This window comes from Cupressus sempervirens, chromosome 11, assembly GCF_028749045.1.
Source record: "Cupressus sempervirens isolate cs-2001-9-10 chromosome 11, ASM2874904v1, whole genome shotgun sequence".
Classification (NCBI taxonomy): domain Eukaryota; kingdom Viridiplantae; phylum Streptophyta; class Pinopsida; order Cupressales; family Cupressaceae; genus Cupressus; species Cupressus sempervirens.
The window spans coordinates 811,104,618-811,123,413 of NC_143128.1; the positions used below are offsets into that span (position 1 = coordinate 811,104,618).

At 32.5% G+C, this 18,796-nt stretch overlaps 1 pseudogene; it reads left to right on the forward strand.

Moving 5' to 3' along the window:
- Positions 1 to 18,796, forward strand: part of LOC149532034 (DNA (cytosine-5)-methyltransferase 1A-like) — a 139,514-nt pseudogene that overhangs the window by 80,846 nt on the left and 39,872 nt on the right.

The following is an 18,796-nucleotide window of genomic DNA, read 5'->3' on the forward strand; positions in this document are numbered from 1 at the left end:
TCAATTAGGACTATAGATGATTAATTAAATTAATCAGCTAGGGGATAGCAAAGGATTAATTAAATAAGAATTTAATTAATGATGCCTTTAGAGATAACTAAATTAGATTACCAAAGCGGTGTAATCAAATTTAGGTGTCTACAGGTGCTAGTTTGCAAATTTTTTTTGCCTCAAATTTGACTATGGCATAATATAAGTGAATTTATACTCAACTTTTACCAAATCAACACTCCAGATGCAATGGTGAGGTCCACTTTGGCTCTAGACACTCCCAATAGGTGTAGATACTCTAGATTTGAATCAAGGTGTCCTTAGAGAGGTGAAGCAAGATTGGTCTCCAATGGCTATGAAATTACACCTCTATGGCTCTGATACCATGTAAGAATTTTCTTTAGGGAACAATCACCCAAGACCAAGAAGCACAATAACTAGCACAAAATAGACTCATAGAGTATGATCAGAATAACAATATGATATTCAATTGATTGCATAATACACTAGGAGTTCCTGTATATAAAGGCCTCTAGAATGCTTCTAGAATATTTAGGAGTTAGCAATATGATAAGCCTCACAGCTAAGCACATATCCACTAAGAGTGGATTATCCTTAATTAAGCACAAGAGTTAGTATGATGATAAGAGGATAAGCCTACAAAGGTGTGTCATGTAAAATTATGTTGTAGACACAATGTGCTTAACTAAGAGTGTGAACAACTATGTTGTCAACATGAAAACTCAATTGATTATAATGAAAACTCTAGTGATTTAGACACCATGTGCTAAATTAGAGTTGCTTACTCCTATGTTGTCAATAAGACAACTCATATGAGTACACAAAATCCTAGGTGTCTAACCTAAGAAATAATAAAATAATACCTTTATCCTAAGTAAACACTAATAACACAATCAATTGAATATACATGCACTCCTAGTATACTATACAATCAATTGAATATCATATTGTTATTCTGATTAGAATATATTGGTCTATTTTGTGCTAGTAACTCATCAATCTATTTATGATAACATTGATGTTCATAATGATCCATCTTCTTAGAATAGGAACACTTTTTCATCTTTTACTTATTTTTCATTTACTACTTTTTTCTTCTATTCCATGATTTAACATAGCTTGACCGAGTGACTTTCCTACTCTCTTTCCAATTTTCTTACTTCTTGTAGAATGGTATTCCTTCCAAGTAGATCTTCTATGGGTTTATTTGCTTCATTTTAACTTCTTGCTTTGTAGAGGTCTTCTATTCTTTCTTCTGTTTATAGATTTTTATTCATCTATATAGATAACTCCTTTCTTCTTTTCAGAGAGTGAGTGAGTTGCTCCTTGAGTTTCTAGACTTGTTCCACAACCATATGGAGATCTAGTTTGTCATTCTTAATAGATTTTTCTAGCTTATACACTCCATTTCCTTACATCTTTACTCTCAAGTTGTTAAGCCCCTGATAGGAGAACCTTTGTCTGATACCAATTGTTGGAAATTTAATGATAGATAGGTGCCTGAGATGGGGTGTGAATTAAGAATCATTCATAACTTGTCACTTTGAAACTATTACTTTTTCTATATTAGATTGTCTAATATACTTTCATGCATGAAACATAAAATAATAAACAAATCAATACCATAACACTTTAACACAACATTTGGTAACCTAGAAACCCTCCGAAGAGAAGGTAAAATTGGGGTGGGGATGACACCCATAATGTTTCACTACTATAGTAATAAAGTTGGTTTGTTAGGGCTTACAATTGATCAGTTCTAGTGATCTACCTTGTTAGGAGTATGAAGGACTACTAGGTCCACCTTGTGAAAGGATTTTACAATACAATGAAGTATGCACTTTGTTAAGAGATTTTACCAAGGACTGCTAGGTCCACCCTATGAAAGGACTTACCTGATGCAACTATTAGGATGAAATTAGTGAGGTGATCCTTGTTTGCAAGTTAATTTTCTAATATATATCCTTTGAATATTATACTCATCTAACTGTAACACATGTGTCTCTACTCTTCGTTTTATACTAATTGGTAGCTTGCTAAATAATCTACTCTATCTTCTTCTTGTATTCTATATTCACTAATTCTACTTCTATATTCTTCTTCAATTGTTAGACAAAATAGTTCATCTTTATTATATAGCCATCAAGAAATATTTTCTTTCCAAGTTAGCTTTTGAACAAGAGATTCCTTTACAATAATCAAGTTACACCTTAAGGTTGGCTAAATATTGATGCTTGAGTAAAACTGTATATTCATGTGTTATGCTAATACTTAGGTGAAATAGTGAACTCAAGTAATACTCTTGCACTTGGGTAACACTATGATCCCTTGCTTATGTTGGATGCTTGGTTTATATTGAACACTCAATGAACATAAATGACTCATTTCACACTGATGACTTGGTTTACATTGTGAACTTGTTCTATATGGTAGTTCTTGGTTAACACTAGATACTCTTAATTTTCTTTGGCTACACTGAGGCATGTTGACTTGGAGGAAATCTCAGTTGTAATATTAATCAACCTTCCTAAATGATTGAATTTTTTTTTTCACTAATTGACAATATGTCTTTCCATTGGGTCAACAAGGTAATACATTCTTCTTGTGCATATCCTTTGCATACAAGTCTAGCCTTTTTCCTTGTGACTTCTGTCTTCTAATTCAACTTGTTCTCGAGTATCCACTTGTTTGAATATCCACTTTGTTCCAATAAAATTCTTGTCCTCAAGTCTAGGTACTAGTCTCCAAGTTTTGTTCTTCTCTATCTGCTCAATTTTTCTATTCATTGCTTGAATCCAATCTTCATTCTGCAAAGCATCTTTTATAGATTTAGGTTCAACCTTAGAAACTAAACATGTATCACTTCTATGTCTTTTCCTTATCATAACTCCAAATTCTTTGTCTCCAATGATTTTCTCAAGTGCATGGTGTCTTCTCACATGCTTTGCTAGTGTAGATTTTTTTCTTCTTTCTTCTTGCACATGTCCATCTTGAATATTGATCTCAAGTTCATTTTACATCTCTAATTCTAGCTGTAGTTCAGATTTTTATTGCTCGACATTGTCTTCTTGATGTTCAATATCTACTACATGTATCTCAATATCATTCTACTGGTGCTTGACACCTACAATCTATTGCTCGACAGTCTACTACAATAGCTCAACATTTATTGTTTTCTATTTCTTGGTAGCTTTATTTTCTTGCTCAAGTAAGGTGCAATAAATAGCTTCATCCACATAAACAAATATTTTTTAATCTTTAGGTTATGTCTTGCATTCAACTTCATTCTTTTCTACATATTCATCTACTTTCACATTTGCACTTTTTACAACTTTGTTAGTGTTATAATTCAAACACTTGCAAGCTTTTCTCTTAGTGGAATATCCTAGGAATATGCCTTCATCACTTTTAACATCAAGTTTTCCATTTATATTATCCTTCAATATAATTTTTTTTCCCAAAACATTAAAGTACCTCTAATTAGGTGCATAAACATAACATAACTCAAAGGATGTAACATTTGTACCTTTCTTGACTTGTACTTTTTTCAAAGTATAAACTACTATACTTACAACTTCTCTCTAGTATTTTTGTAACACATACTTTTGCATCATTAGTGTTCTAGCACAACCCATGATTGATCTATTTCTCCTTTCAGCCATTTCACATTGGCTAGTGGTCCTAGGTGTTGACATCTACCTTTTGATTCCTTTATCATTGCAAAATATGTTGAACTTGTTAGAGTTAAACTCTACTCCTCTATCAGATCTCAAGTATTTTAGACTCATACCTATTTCCTTTTCAACTCTGTCAAAATATCACTTAAACAATTGAAAAGTATTAGAATTTTCTTTTAGAAAAATTATAGTCATCATTCTAGAATAATCATCAACAAATAGAATGAAATATTTGTCACCATAGTAACTTTGTACTCCAAGAGGTCCACAAAGGTTAGTATGAACCAATTCCAAAATATCATTAGATTAATAGGTCTTGCTATTGAAACTCTAATAATATAAATAGGAAGTATATTTATCAATACCTTGCCAATCATAGTCTCATCATCAATCTTTCCATTTTCTTCTCTTATGGCATTTGCCACCTCTTTGGATTTTCAAAATACTAAATAATATTTTCACCTTCCATTATTCTCATATAATCAAATTTACCTCTTAAGCTTTCTTATTTTTCTCTCAAAACATTTGTGTCTCTTTCATAGATAGTCTATAGTGTATCCCACATTTTCTTAGTAGTAGTGAAATCCTTTATGTCATTAAACTCAACATAGCTAAGGGCTGATACAGTCTCCAACATAGCCTGGTTGTGTCCTTTAGTCTCTTTCATCTACTAAGCTATTAGAGGAACTATTGGTATTGTCATAGATGCATCATTTGTATAGTATATTGCACCATCTCCAATTCTTGCTAGATGAAATTTCATTAAACTCTTCCATGTAGGGAATTTCCCTTTGTTCAACTTCAACACCTTTATTTTATACATCTTGATCTTTAGCTCTAAGTACCTTAAATTTTTTTTTCTCTACAAGCACCAATGATCCGATGCCAATTGTTTCAATAATATAGAATAACTAAGAAGGGGGAGGGGCGATGAATTAGTTATCCTCAAGTCCTGATGTACCAATTTAACTTATAAACACTTCAAATACTTTAAATCTAAACATTCAATAGTTTGGTCTCTATACTAGACCATTTGTAACATAAACTTGTAGTTCATTGTCCTAATAATTATCAAACTTGCAGAGTATAAATTATTAATAGTAAAACATTTCAAATGACATGTACACAAGTATGAAAATAGGATTTAACATGGAAACCAAATTTGGGAAAAAATGCCAGTAAATATGTCACTAATTTTTCACTCTTTTGAATTGAGCTCTATGAGGATCCAATCCTATTAAAGGTTACAAAATATAGTATTAAATGTGACCTTGTTAAAGGATTTAATCCCCCCATTAGGAGTGAACTTATTAGAGGACTTAAGAACATTCCATTAGAATTGTACCTAGATTAAAGGATTTACATATGACTATTAGGTCAATCTTGATTAAAGGATTTCAATACTAATACAATGGTTAGAAAGCAACAACAAGTTTGATCAAAAAAATACAAATTACTTTGAAAATACAAATCATAATTTGGTTCACATGCTAAACCACTGACTAGCCTCCATTGCCATGTCTATCTCTGATCTACTTGGAACTCCTTCAAGAAATGAACTTCACATCTTCACAACTCTACTCAACCTCCTACTCAAGTTTTCTCAACTACTACTCCAACCTTGTTAGGTCTTCACCAACTATGCCAACATCTACCGATCCTTTTTTGATTATCCCTTGTACCTCCTTAAATAGGTAATTATGATCTTTTTTTTCATAAACATCATCATAGATCTTAGGGTTTGGTTAGATTCATCGAATCCTTCCGTCATTTCATTTCATCTCCTCTTTTCTTCCTCTAGCAACTTCTCAAAACTTTGCCTTAAATTCTTGCATAGAAATGGTCAATTTTTTTCTCTTAAATTAAATATTTTATCTCATCCATTTTTATCTTCATCATACTTTACATATTCCAAGAAACCAATTGTGTTGGCTAGAAATCATAATTTCCTAATCTTTTGTCAAATACTACCCCTTGGCTAGTTCTAACGTGCATTCATCTCTATATTGCTCAGTCACTACTAACTTTTCTATTCAACACATATAATGACACTTGGTCAATACTGATGCTCAGTCTGTACTATATTTTCTCAACTCATACTACGCTTCATCGACACTAGCATCACTTGGCATAAACTTCAAGTTCCTTAATCTTTTTCTCTTTAGCTAAATTAAGCCTATGCATTTGGTCATTCTTTGATTGCTTCTTCTAGGCTTCAGTACAACTATCTTCTTCACTTAGGTTGTGATTAAATAATCACTTTATCTTGTTAAAGTCTAAAGATTCAAATGACCATTGTAGTTTCTCATAACTCAACCTTTCCTCTAGGTACTTTTGTTATGTCCTTCTTTACAAATCCTCTTCATCAATTATCTTGGTATGGCAGTCAAATCAAATAGAAACTATCTTAGCAATAAGGTTTGACATCCATGACAATATAACAATTGTCTCAATTGAAGTTTCCAATGATAACATGGTATCCTTTCATCTCTTTATTTTATTTCTCTATAGATTTGTATTGTTGTGTGGAATAATCTTATCTATGGATATACATTTCTTTATTACATGTATGACCATGGTTTTTGTCTAAAAAATGTCTTTTCATAACTTAGATTTTAATGCTTCTCATTCAAATATCATCTATAGTATACTTCATATGTGATATCTTTTTAAGAATCTTATGTTGTTTAGAATTGATTATACTATAATGTTTCTTGTTTTTATCTCCTCTATGGTGTAGCATTATTATATAATACTTATTGTTGCCATTAGAGTAATAAAGTTTTTTCTTATTAATTAAATCATATTGATTTAATTATTAAGTCACTTATTATCTCTAGTTTACTTAAGTTAAACTTTGGGCATATAGTAATTAATTATTATCATGCAACCTAGGTTAGATTCCTATTAGGATTTTGATCTCCTTCATAAAGATAATCTCTCTTTGTAATTCATTCAATTCACTTTTGATAATAACACTTTTTTTTGCTCATCAAGAATGTCTCATCTATGGATCTAGGAATTCCAACCTCCATAGCTTTTGCTTCTCTCTTTCTGTGATTGGTGTTTGCATGTAGGTGATTCTTAGGAGTTGTGGGGTTGATATTTCATCAATTTCAACATGGTATTAGAGCTCCAGATCTTCATGCCCTTGTTCTATTTATGAGAGGTTTGGCTTGACTTTCAAATCTATTTCTTTTAGAGGGTTTCATTTTTTAGATTTTTTTCATATTGGATCTTAGGGGTCACCTTTTTTTGTGCACTTCGAGCCTAGATCAACCTCACTATTGAGCTCAAAGTGTTCAAAAATCCCTATTTTCATATAAAATTTGTCCAATTTGGACACATTTGGAATCTGAAGCAAAAAAAATTGCTCCCAAATTGGGCACATTTCTTGATGTGATGATTTTATGATCTTTTGGCACAAAAATCAAGATTTTTGGCACATAAATAAATATTTTTTGGCACATAAATCATGATTTTTTGGCATGAAAATGGAGATTTTATGGCACAAAAATAAATATTTTTGGCATAGAAATTGAGGTTTCCTAGTACAAAAATTGAGATTTTTGGCATGGAAATCAAGGCAATTTCGGTATGGAATCAACACGCTTCTTGAGGTAATGTTTGGTACAAACCATACACATTTCTTGAGATAGTTTTGGAATGAAATTGACATGCTTTTTGAGGTACTTTTTAGTATGAGCTATTACATTTCCCAAGGCATTTTGGTATAGGTCTTGAGATGGTGATTTTTTATTTTACCATTTTTTATTTTTTTTGACCTACTTGTGGTTTTTTGGCTGTAACTTGCTCATCTAAACTTCAATTTTTGCAAATAGGATATTGTCAGAAAGATGATTCTAATTCTATCATGATGGTGTAGTTTATTTGGAATTTTGATGCTATTGGGCCATTTTGTTGGAATTTTTAAGAATAATTAGGGTGGGGGGGTGAATAAGTTATCTAAGGTCCAAATGTACAAATCAAACTTTTCAATGCTTAGTAGATTATTATACATGCATCCATTAGATCATGCAACTCTTAAACTTTGTAGGTTACTATCCTAGGTCAAAACAACATTTTAGAAATGTAAACATGAAACATAATAGATTCAATAACACATTTGATGCAAGGATTTTAAATGGAAAGCCAATTTGGGAAAAAACACTAGTAACATGCTACTAATTCTCACCTTTCTAAAGTGATTCCCAATAAAAGGCCAACCTTGTTGAAGGTTAGAATATACACTGTTAAATGTGACTTAGTTAGAGGATTTCAATCACCCTATTAGGAGTGAGCCTTTTTAGAGGACTTTAGATCATTCACTTGAAATATCACCCTGTTAAAGGATTTACAAATGACTATTAGTTCAACCTTAATCCAAAAGATTTACCCTAGACTGATACAATGATTATAAAGTAATAGTAAGGCATAATTTGATAAAGAGACGATTTGATAAACAAATTACAACTCACTTGTAGATTATAGATTTATATTTTAGTCCTTAATTCTACTTGGATTTCACATACTTCAGCTCTAAAAGCTTGTTCGTCCTTCAAGCATATATACTTTTAAGCCTTCTTTCTTTGCTTGCCAATAGTAGTTTCTTCTATTCAGCCACTGAATGAAGCAATACCCTAGACTCCTTGTCTTCCTTAGGTTCTCTCACATAAAAACCTTTTCTTTTGATTCGCTCTCTCTATAAATAGATATTCAATATCTTTTGCCATTTAACCACAATCATCCATTTTAGGATTAGGTAGGATAAAATGAATCTACACACTTTTCCATTTGGTTCCTCTAGAAAATTCTTCTTCAACCTTCCTTGAATTTTCCATAAAATGGTTTACCTTGAATTTTGTGTCATCAAATCATCATAGTTATCTTCCACATGCTTGACACAATTCAAAAAAATAAAATAGTTAGCTCTGATTTTTCATATCTATGATTTAACATGAATACTGACACTCAACATTGATATGCTATCACTCAACTTCCATACTATTCTTCCACTCATCTTCAACTAGTTTACTTGGAAAACACTAAAGTTTAATAATGATCAACTCCAACTAAACTTTACTCGACTTACACTATGTTCACACAGCATATACTGAATCTTCACTTTGCTCAGCTCCAAATAATTTTCTAGTAAGCTTGCACTAACTTTTCTTAGCACCTACTATGTACTTGGTCAAGCTTAGTAGACACAATTCTTCCTACTTTTTCACCTAGACTTAATAAGTGTATCCAATCTTTGTAGCCTAAAGTAGATAAAAAATACACTATATCATCACTATCTTAACTAATCTTTGTACTCCTTTTTCATACCATAACTCAACCTTTCCTCTAGGTGCTCTTTTTATCTCATTTGATGAAATCCTCTTCATCAATCAAACAAATGATAGTACTCAAATCAAATAAGTAGTTGTCTTACTAGAAAATAGTAGGTTTAACATTAGTGACAAAATAATTATTGAAACACATCCTTAAGCTTGTATCAATCTTTCTCAACAATTTTATGTAGTCAAAGTTAGAGGTTTAATTTTGCACTTTGGGAGACATATCTTGAGACATATTATTTTTAGATTCTACTCTAGGCACATCCCATTAATTTTTTTCCTTTATTTCTTTAGATGATTTTTCATGGGCAGTACTATCTCTTGTATTAGCCTTGTCTCTTTTGATCTTTGTTGACATCCTTTTGTAGTATTTTTGCAAACACATTGAGATAAATTGCCACTCTATTGCATTTTAAGACCTTGCATATCTTTCTATTTTTTTGTACTCAAACTACATTAAAAAAAGCCTTGGGGGGTTTCATCTTGGCCATATTCTCCATCTTCCTTTTTTAAGTGAGTGTTCCTTCCATGACAGTAGCATCATGATGTGTTGATGACATATGCCATTATAAGTGTTTGTACTTTTTTTGGACTCTCAATGTTCTTTGTTCTTCTTTCTATAGGAGATATTGCACTTAGTTTTAATTTTCACATCTTACCTCTCAACATTATAGGGGGATTATGTTGGTTCTATTTCTTTCTTAATTTGATGGAGTGAGCTATGTATTCAATATTTGATCCTATGTACTTAGCGATTGTAGTGGATGGATACCTATGCATTTTGGTGAGATGGATCATTTACCATATAGACATTATTCCATTCCTATTTTTGGAAGCCATAAAGATACCTTCCATCTTCTATTGATTACCTCTTCATACCTAGTCTTCTATACCTAGTCATGTTCTATACAATGGAGGTTCTTTAGATCAACAATTTGGTAGTATTTGCAGCTTCATTCTTTAATGGTGTTCTTCATGATAATCTTGTGTTCCTATCTTTTGGGACATTCTCTAATTATTTTTAGCATTATTTCCATCTCTTTTTTAGTATATTTTTTCCCATGTGGTTTTCTCTATTTCTCCTCTTTTAAAGATTTGGTTGTGCTTGGGTACCTCATCAGGCCTTGTTGCTAGGACCCAAATTTTTTTTGGTAGTAGTTTGTAAGTTTTTAGCTACTCCTTAAGTTTATCTTAAGGGGGGTGTGAGACTAATAAATTTTTTTCTTATTAATTAAATCATGGTGATTTAATTATTAAGTCAATTATTATCTCTATTTAACTTAAGCTAACTTTTGGAAACATAATAATTAATTCTTTTATTAATTATTATCATGCAACCTAGGTTATATTCTAGTTAGGATTTTGATGTCCTTTATAAGGATTACCTCTCATTGTAATTCATTCAATTCACTTTTGATAATAATAATTTTTTTCTCATCAAGAATGTCTCATTAGTGGATCTTGGAATTTTGGCCTTCATAGCTTTTGCTTCACTTTCTATGATAGGTGTTCGCATGCAGGTTAATATTGGGAATTGTGGGATTGATCTTTCATCAACTTTAATAGTTGGTAATGAGATATTTGTTGGAAATGAGGAGTAACTGAGAGGGGATGGGTGAATCAGTTACTAAAAAAATAAATCCATGTCATTAAGATGTCAACAAAACTTTAAACCAAACCCTTACTAATAGTTAGTTAACATTGAATTTTGTGTTGTAACTTGGTTAACATTGGATTTAATACAGTCACTTAGTTAGCATAGAGATAGTTATATATTAAGATATTTAATGTTTTTAATTATAAATAACTTAGTTTTAGAAGCATAAATGAAATAACACAAACATAAGAGACACTAAGATTTTAATGTGGAAACCCAATTTTGAAAAACCACCAATTGCAACTAGTTACTATTTTTCACTATTCTAAAGTGAGCCCTATTAGGAGTCAACCCTATTAAAGGTTATAAAACAAACTGTTAAGTGTGACCATGTTAGAGGATTTAATTCACCCTATTAGACGTGGCCTTGTTAGAGGTCTTCAAACACGTTAATCTAGAAATGCCACCTTGTTAAAGGATTTGCTAAATTTCTACTAGGCTAACTCTATTAGAAGATTTGATTCACCACTATAATTATTAGAGAGTAACAATGAATAGAATTGATTGTTGATGCAACTAAATTTACCTATTTAGATCTTTATTTTGGATTTGATCCTCCTTGATTAGAATGTTCTTTATAGATTTTTCAAGTTGGATACTCTTCCTCTTATAGCTATCCTTCCAAATTTATTTCCTTAATTCATCTTCTTCAGTTTCACATTTCTTTTCTTCAATCCTCAACTTGACCTTTCATATATATGATTTACCTTATCAAGTTAGCTTGAATACTCTTTTAGTAAAATAATTATCATCCCTTAAGTTAGCTTGTATTAACCAACAAATTTATTAGACTTAATATGCTGAGAGTCACCTAATATAGAATTGAGTAGTCAATTAATGCAGAAGTTCTAATATTAATCGACCCAACTTAGTCAATGCTGACTTCATGCTAACTTTCATTTGATAACCAATTGAGCTTAATTAATATAGACTTCACTTCATTAACCAACTGAGCTCAGTTAATAACGTCTTTACACTTGGTTATAATTAAATGCTTGACATATACATGAAACTATCTTTGATGCATGAGTGAGCTTGACTATCATTGAATACTTAGTAAATGCTTGACATTTTGTGTAACATCAAAGACAACATAAAATTGAATAATTGTTTTCAGCAATCTCCCTCTTTCGCATTGATAAAAACACAATATGTTATAATATAAAGAAATTTTAGAGAAAAAAATTAAAGATAATATCCTTAGTTTCATTCTAATTCTCATCCATGAGAACTCCATCTATCAGTGAGAACTCCCTTTGACATGACTATCTCCCTTCGAAATGATTTACTACAACTTCTCTAATTTCTTTGATTGTAATCTCTGTCTCTAACTTATTGATACAAAATGTCTCTAATATGACAAAAAACTCTTCCTCTTTGACATCTCATGCCAAAGACAACATATAATGAATTTTCCATGTAGTTGATGTACTGATTCATATGTAATTTATTCTAACAATATAGCATAAACTTGACTGATCTTCAAATGCTAGGTCAATGCATCACTAATCTTTGAGTAGCGAGCTTTAGATATGGGAATGACTACTAGCTTACCTCTTAGATACAAAAATACATCCTTAGGTAATGGCTAGTGAATATGTCTACATTTTTTTCTTTTGTATTCACATATTCTAATATCACCTCTTTTTCTTGCACTAATTATCTTAGAAAATGATATTTTATTGCAATGTGTTTTGTCTTGGTATGCATCATTGGATTCTTGGATATGTTAATTGCACTGGTGTTATCAAAGAAGATAACTACTGGATCCTTAATTTCTTCCTTCATAATTGAAAAAATTTGTTTGAACCAAATGATGTTGGAAAAATTGACTACTACTACAACATATTTGGCTTCTACTATAAATTGAAAGATGTAATTCTATTTCTTGCTTTTCCAAGACATTATCCTCTTTTCAAGAAAGAATACTCCACTACTAGTGCTTTTCCTTTCATCAATAATTCTTACCCAATCAACATTAGTGAAGGATTTTAGTTTAAAGTTGTCTCCCTTCATATACCACAAACCATAATCTTCAGTACCTTTTAGATACCTCATAATTATTTTTATTGCCATAATATAATTTTTCTTGGGATTAGTAGAAAATCTTACCACTATACCAACTATTAATGCAATATTAGGCCTTGTGTGTACTACATACTAAATTTTTCCAATAATAAATCTATATATAGTTTGATCTACCTCTTTGGCATCATCACTTTTGGAAAGCTTATTTGTTAGCATGAATGCCGATGATACTATTTTGGAGAGTATCCTGAGCATTGGAGAGTGTTGACATGTTGCATTCATGACTATGTTTGTCATTGATTGTTGGAATTAAAAAGTGGAAAGATTTACTTCTAAGAGGGGGGTGAATCAAAAGTAACTAAATTTAACCTTTTCAAATAATTTTAATTGTAACCATTCACATGCATCTAATTTATCTATTAAACTTGAAAGTAAAGACATGCATGCAAATAGACAACACGCAATTTTGGTAACCCAGAAACCCTCCAAAATGAGAAGATAAAACTGGGGTGGGATGACACCCACAAAATATCACTGCAAAAATTTGTCACTGTTCAAGGTTACAATGTTTGACCACTTCCAATGGTCTACCCTATGAAAGGCCTATCCTGTTAAAGACTTTACACTCTGTCAAAAGTGACCTAGTTAAGCATTTCACTACCCTACTAAAAGTAGGCCTAGTTAAAGGACTTTTATACATTCACTTGGAATGCCACCCTGTTAAAGGATTTACAAATGGATGCTAGGCCAACCTAAGTCCATAGGATTTCCATATATAATACAATTTCTAGATAGTATTATAAAAATTTTGACCTCATAGCTTTGCAATCTTCAATTGTTGATTCCAGATCCTTGTTCTACTCTTACTAATTTGATCCTTACTTGATCTGATATGTCACTCTGCAAGGTTTTGATACTCTATTCTTCAACAATTGGATTCTTCTATGCTCCTTTATTCTTCACTAAGTCTTTTACCCTTTTGCACTTCACTATATTTCACCCATACATATCCTCTCCTATGCACATAATGGGGTTTTTAATTCCTTTTTAAAGATTTTGAAGACTTAGGGTTAGGTATGAATCTACAATCAATATTAAATCTTCATTTCACACTTATTTCTTGCACTTTTCCTATTGGTTGCATGTCTCCTACATTTTTCTTATTGGCTACATGTTGATTACATAGGAAATGCAAGAGATTCGATCTTATCTCAAAGATCCTTCAAGATTCATCCCATGTTAGCTCCAAAAATGGTTTACATATGAGTTTGTGAAGGCACAAACTCATATGGTGATTCTATGTTACTTGACACATACTGGTTGTTGATGCTCAACACATATAGGAAAACTGGCTCACTCAGCTCTTATAGCAATTCTATTTCACTCAGCAACCATATTGACTTGACATCTATAATTTTTTTGGCACTTGAACTTTGCTCAGCACCTAAAGATCACTTGGCACCTGAAGTTCACTCAACACCTATTGAATTTTCTAGCTTGACATACATTGTAGCTCAGCTTCTATATTATACTCAATATCAACTAAAGAATTGGTTAAGTGTGTTGACACTCAAATGTCAAAACCAATCTGAGACCAGCAATCTCCCCCTTTGACATGAGTGGCAAAAATACTTAACTAGAGATTATAAATATGATCTTTATGAGTATATTACATATTCTATTCGGCATATGTACAAGACTTCAAAAACTTATTCAAAATTTTTGTATACCTCAAAATCTTGTAGCTCCCCCTGAGCTGATGTGCCATTTCCATTCCTGTAACTAAAATTCTTGTGTTGAATGTGTCTCATGCTGATATATCTGATACTCTTTGCCTTATCTACCTTTTTCTATATCTCTGTACAATTTTTCTACTTCCTTTACTCTATATTTGTTCCCTATCACATCTTCTTGCAGTTTTGCATCCTTTTGGATTTATTCCTTCCTAAAAATGTGAATGTGAATATCTCCCCTTTTAGATATTCTTTATTGCTTCCATAAAAGAATGTATTATATAACCATTCTTATTCACATCTACCCCAAAAAATTATATCTCCCCCTTTTTATTTATACACTATATCCAAAACATTATGTCTCCCCCTTTTTGACACTTATGTCAAAGGGTCCTAAGGATAAATAGAATATTTTTCCAAATTTTTTTTATTTACCTCCATAATCATCTTGAGAGAAGCATCCCAATTATTTAAAGCTATCGCCAATGACTTGCACTGGATTGTTGTCTCTACTGCAAGATGAACAAGGCCTTCTAATGTGGAAAGCTTAGGATCTTTCTTTAGAACATTTTCTACATATGCTTGTTCTTGATGGAGTACTATTAGATGTGGGGTTATGGAAGATTGAATTTACATTAATTTGGCCTTAATATTGGCCTCTTCTATTGTTAATACAACTAATTCTTTTTATGTGTGAAGCGTAGCTACAAAATGCTTCTCACACCGAGCTGGATCTTTGGGTAGCTGAGTGTTGGAAATATTTAGATTATGTTCCAAGCTCAGTATCCTTTGGCTTGTTTCCTATGTGAAATATGAGGAATCACACAACGTGTTATACAATGAGAATACATTCTCAAGTACTTTCTTCACTTTTTCAATCTTCTTCGCTAATTCAACTTGTGAAAGTGCCATTTCACTTGATATTTTCTCATTTACTTTCATCTAAAACTTCTTTTCTAACCATTCTAATAATTTAACATTAGTTTCTAGGTCCTCATTCTGTACCTAGTCCACAATGTTGGATAGTTGCTCCATGATGGGCTGGGTTTCATCACGTACTTGCAAGCGAAATGCATCAAGAAATATTTCTTTGATTTTGTTCCAAGTTCATTATCCTTTGGCTTTTTTCCTATGTGAAATATGAGGAATCACACAACTTTTTGTACAATGAGAATACATTCTCAAGTACTTTCTTCACTTTTTCAATCTTCTTCGCTAATTCAACTTGTGAAAATGCTATTTCACTTGATATTTTCTCATTTACTTTCATCTAAAACTTATTTTCTAACCATTCTAATAATTTAACATTAGTTTCTAGGTTCTTATTTTGTACCTACTTCACAATGTTGGACAATTGCTCCATTATGTACTGGGTTTCATCAGGTACTTGCAAGCTGAATGCATCTAGAAATATGTCCTTGATTTCCACCAGTGCTTGCTTTTGCCTAAACTCATTTTTGGGTATTTCTTATTTATTTCTCCTCTCTAGTGCCTCTTGCACTTCATTTATCGATTGTAGATTCATGGTTCTTGAGTCATAATTGGGTATGATTATTTCTTCATAATTGTAGGGTCTCCATAGTGAAGTACTCTTGCAACCTTGGTAGAGCTTGAGCTTGGTGTTGAAATCTACAATAGTACTGCATCAGTGCTCGGTTTCTTATTAGGAGTCCCTGAGGTAGGAAAGTTCATTAATGTTTGTATTGCTTCCTACTCCTTATGGGCTTTCTCTTCTTCTTTATGCTCTTGTCCACTTCCTTGATCAATAATGATAATTTGTGGAGGTGCACCTTGATTTTGTGCAGTAGGAGCATCTTGCCTTGTTTATTCCTTTTCTTGCTCCTTGGTAATTGTTGTCACTTTTATTGTAGAATCAACCTTAGAATTTTTTTCTTTTTCTTCTTGCTCTTTGGGTTGATCTACTGTAGTTGTGGGAGGTTGTGAAGATTGTTCTTGTGTGCTTTCTTTCTCCCTTGTTATTTTTGCTACAACTTTTTGCAGCTCATCAACACTCACCAAAACTGGATTTGTACAAAGTTGTGCTTGTGATGTGGATTGGTGAAGGATCTTTTTGAGATCCTCTGCAATTAAAGGATTGATGTTCTAACCTAATGTGTCAAGAAAATCCTTAAAAATTATTATTTATGAAAGTGCTGTATGTGGAGGACTTGGTGATGGTAGTTGAGTGTCTTGGACACTCTGTTCTTCCCGTTACTCTTCAGTTATTGCCTCTCTTTCTTCCTCTTTCTCATTCTATTCTTCTTCTTCATCATTTCTACCCTAAAATGGGTCTTCCTACCCTTCTTTCACAGTTATCAAACCACATATTAGTTTCCAAATTTGTGTGGACTTTTGGACAACATCTTCTATTTGGTTCTGTAAAAATTTTAAGGTTATGTATTTGGGTGCAAATTTTCTCCCATGCTTCTTACTAGCCTTTGTATTTGACCTTTAGTAAGGTCTAGCATTACATGAACTAGTGTAGACTCTCTTTTTTTTCCCTCCATTTTGAGATAGTAATGCCAATTAATCTCAACTAATGAGCTTAGCTCCTTAGGCATTGAATTATCTAGTTCAAGCGGGGTAGTCTTGAACTTAGCCATCATAGTGTAGATGTATTCTTCCACTATGTTTTGTTGTTCCTTTGAAAAATTATTGAAATCTATGGTCTTTAGACCAGATAAATCTGCATTATCTCTAATATTATTGCAAATGTTTTTGAATTTAGATGTGGTAGAATGGCTTACAAGTCTAAATTGATCTTCATTAGACTCTATCCTTTCCTTGTCTAATTTTGGAGGTGCAATATTCCTTCTTCTCTTCTTCTACTCTGTAGGCCCTTCTAGTTTTTTGCCTTCTATTTTTTTTTCTCTTTTTCCCCTTGAGTTGTAGCCCTCATGTTAGCCCTTGTAATTGGCTTGGCTGGGCTTGGCTTTGTAGGTTTCTTCTTCTTTCTCGTAGGTTGTGCAGCTGGCTATTTTTGAGCTTTTCTCTTCTTTGACTCAGCCTTTGGTACTTGCTACCCAACACCTTCATCCTTGTTTGCATCCTCTCCCATACCTTGGGTTAAGGCAAGTGGCCCCTTATCTTGTTCTTCTTCATCACCCTTGGCATCTAAGTCTTTTTCTTCTGCTTCTTCTGCAATGCCTTCCCCAAATTTAGCTTTCAGCTTCTTAACTAGGTTATCTTTCCTTTTCAAAGTGGAGGCATCAAATCTATATCCACTTTTGATCTCACCATGTCATAAGTTTGAAAATGTGGTGCATCCTTGTCAGCTTCCTTTGCCAATAATGTAGTTATTGTTGCTGATGCTTCATATATGTTTATTTCACACCCAAGAGGTCGTAACCATCTCACTCTTGGTATGGCAGCTTATATGTATATATTCTCTATATCTACAAGAAAACATACATCATTTACATGTTTCTCTACTAAGGAAACTGGAATTCTGATCCTTTGCTTCATTGTCTTCTTAAAGTTCCCAAAATAACTTGTCATCAAGGTCTCAAAATTAGCTCCCATCTGCTCTATGTATTCGTTGACTTGAGCTATGATTGACCTATCATTTTTCCATGCCATTTTTCCAAAAGAAGGAAATTCATTCTGAAAATAAAAGAAAATATATATCAAAATGGCACCAAATTTGCATTGGGCTCCCTTTGTTCTCTTGATTGCTGCTAGATTTTCAACGATCTATTGCAGTTGTAGCTCTACAAGATCATATGTATGATCCTTCTTCACCAGTTTATATCCTACATCTACTGCAATACAAGGCACACTATTGAGTCTACTAGACTAGTAGAATTTTTGTGCAATGAACCTAATAGAAAAGTCAACTAGAGGGTCTTGGATAGTGTCAATTGTCATCCCTCTCTTATTCCATTTTGCACCTGTATTTTTCTCAATTGCCTCCTTATGATCACTCCTAGGGGTCTTTGGCCAATCTAGGGTTGGGTACCCTATCACTTTATGTACAATTCTATTTGTGATTTTTATAGGGCCATCCTCCAACCATAAACTACCATCATTCATTCTGCTCAACACTAGTCTAATCCATTTAGTCTTGAAAACTGTAGGGAATTCTAGGGCATGCATTAAACCCTTTCTTTCAAAAAATTTGTACTCTTCCTTCAACACTCCATTCTCACACAACTTCTCATATGCCTCCCTCATTTTCATGTCACCTATGGCTCCAATCTTGAAATTATAGTATTTCCTTACATCTTGAACCATTACAACCTTAGGGGGTATGATGGATAGGGATCCAACTAGGACATTCTTGTATGCAATCTCTAGGATTGGACAAGAATTAGGTTGTCTAACCTCTTTGGAAACTAATTGGACTTC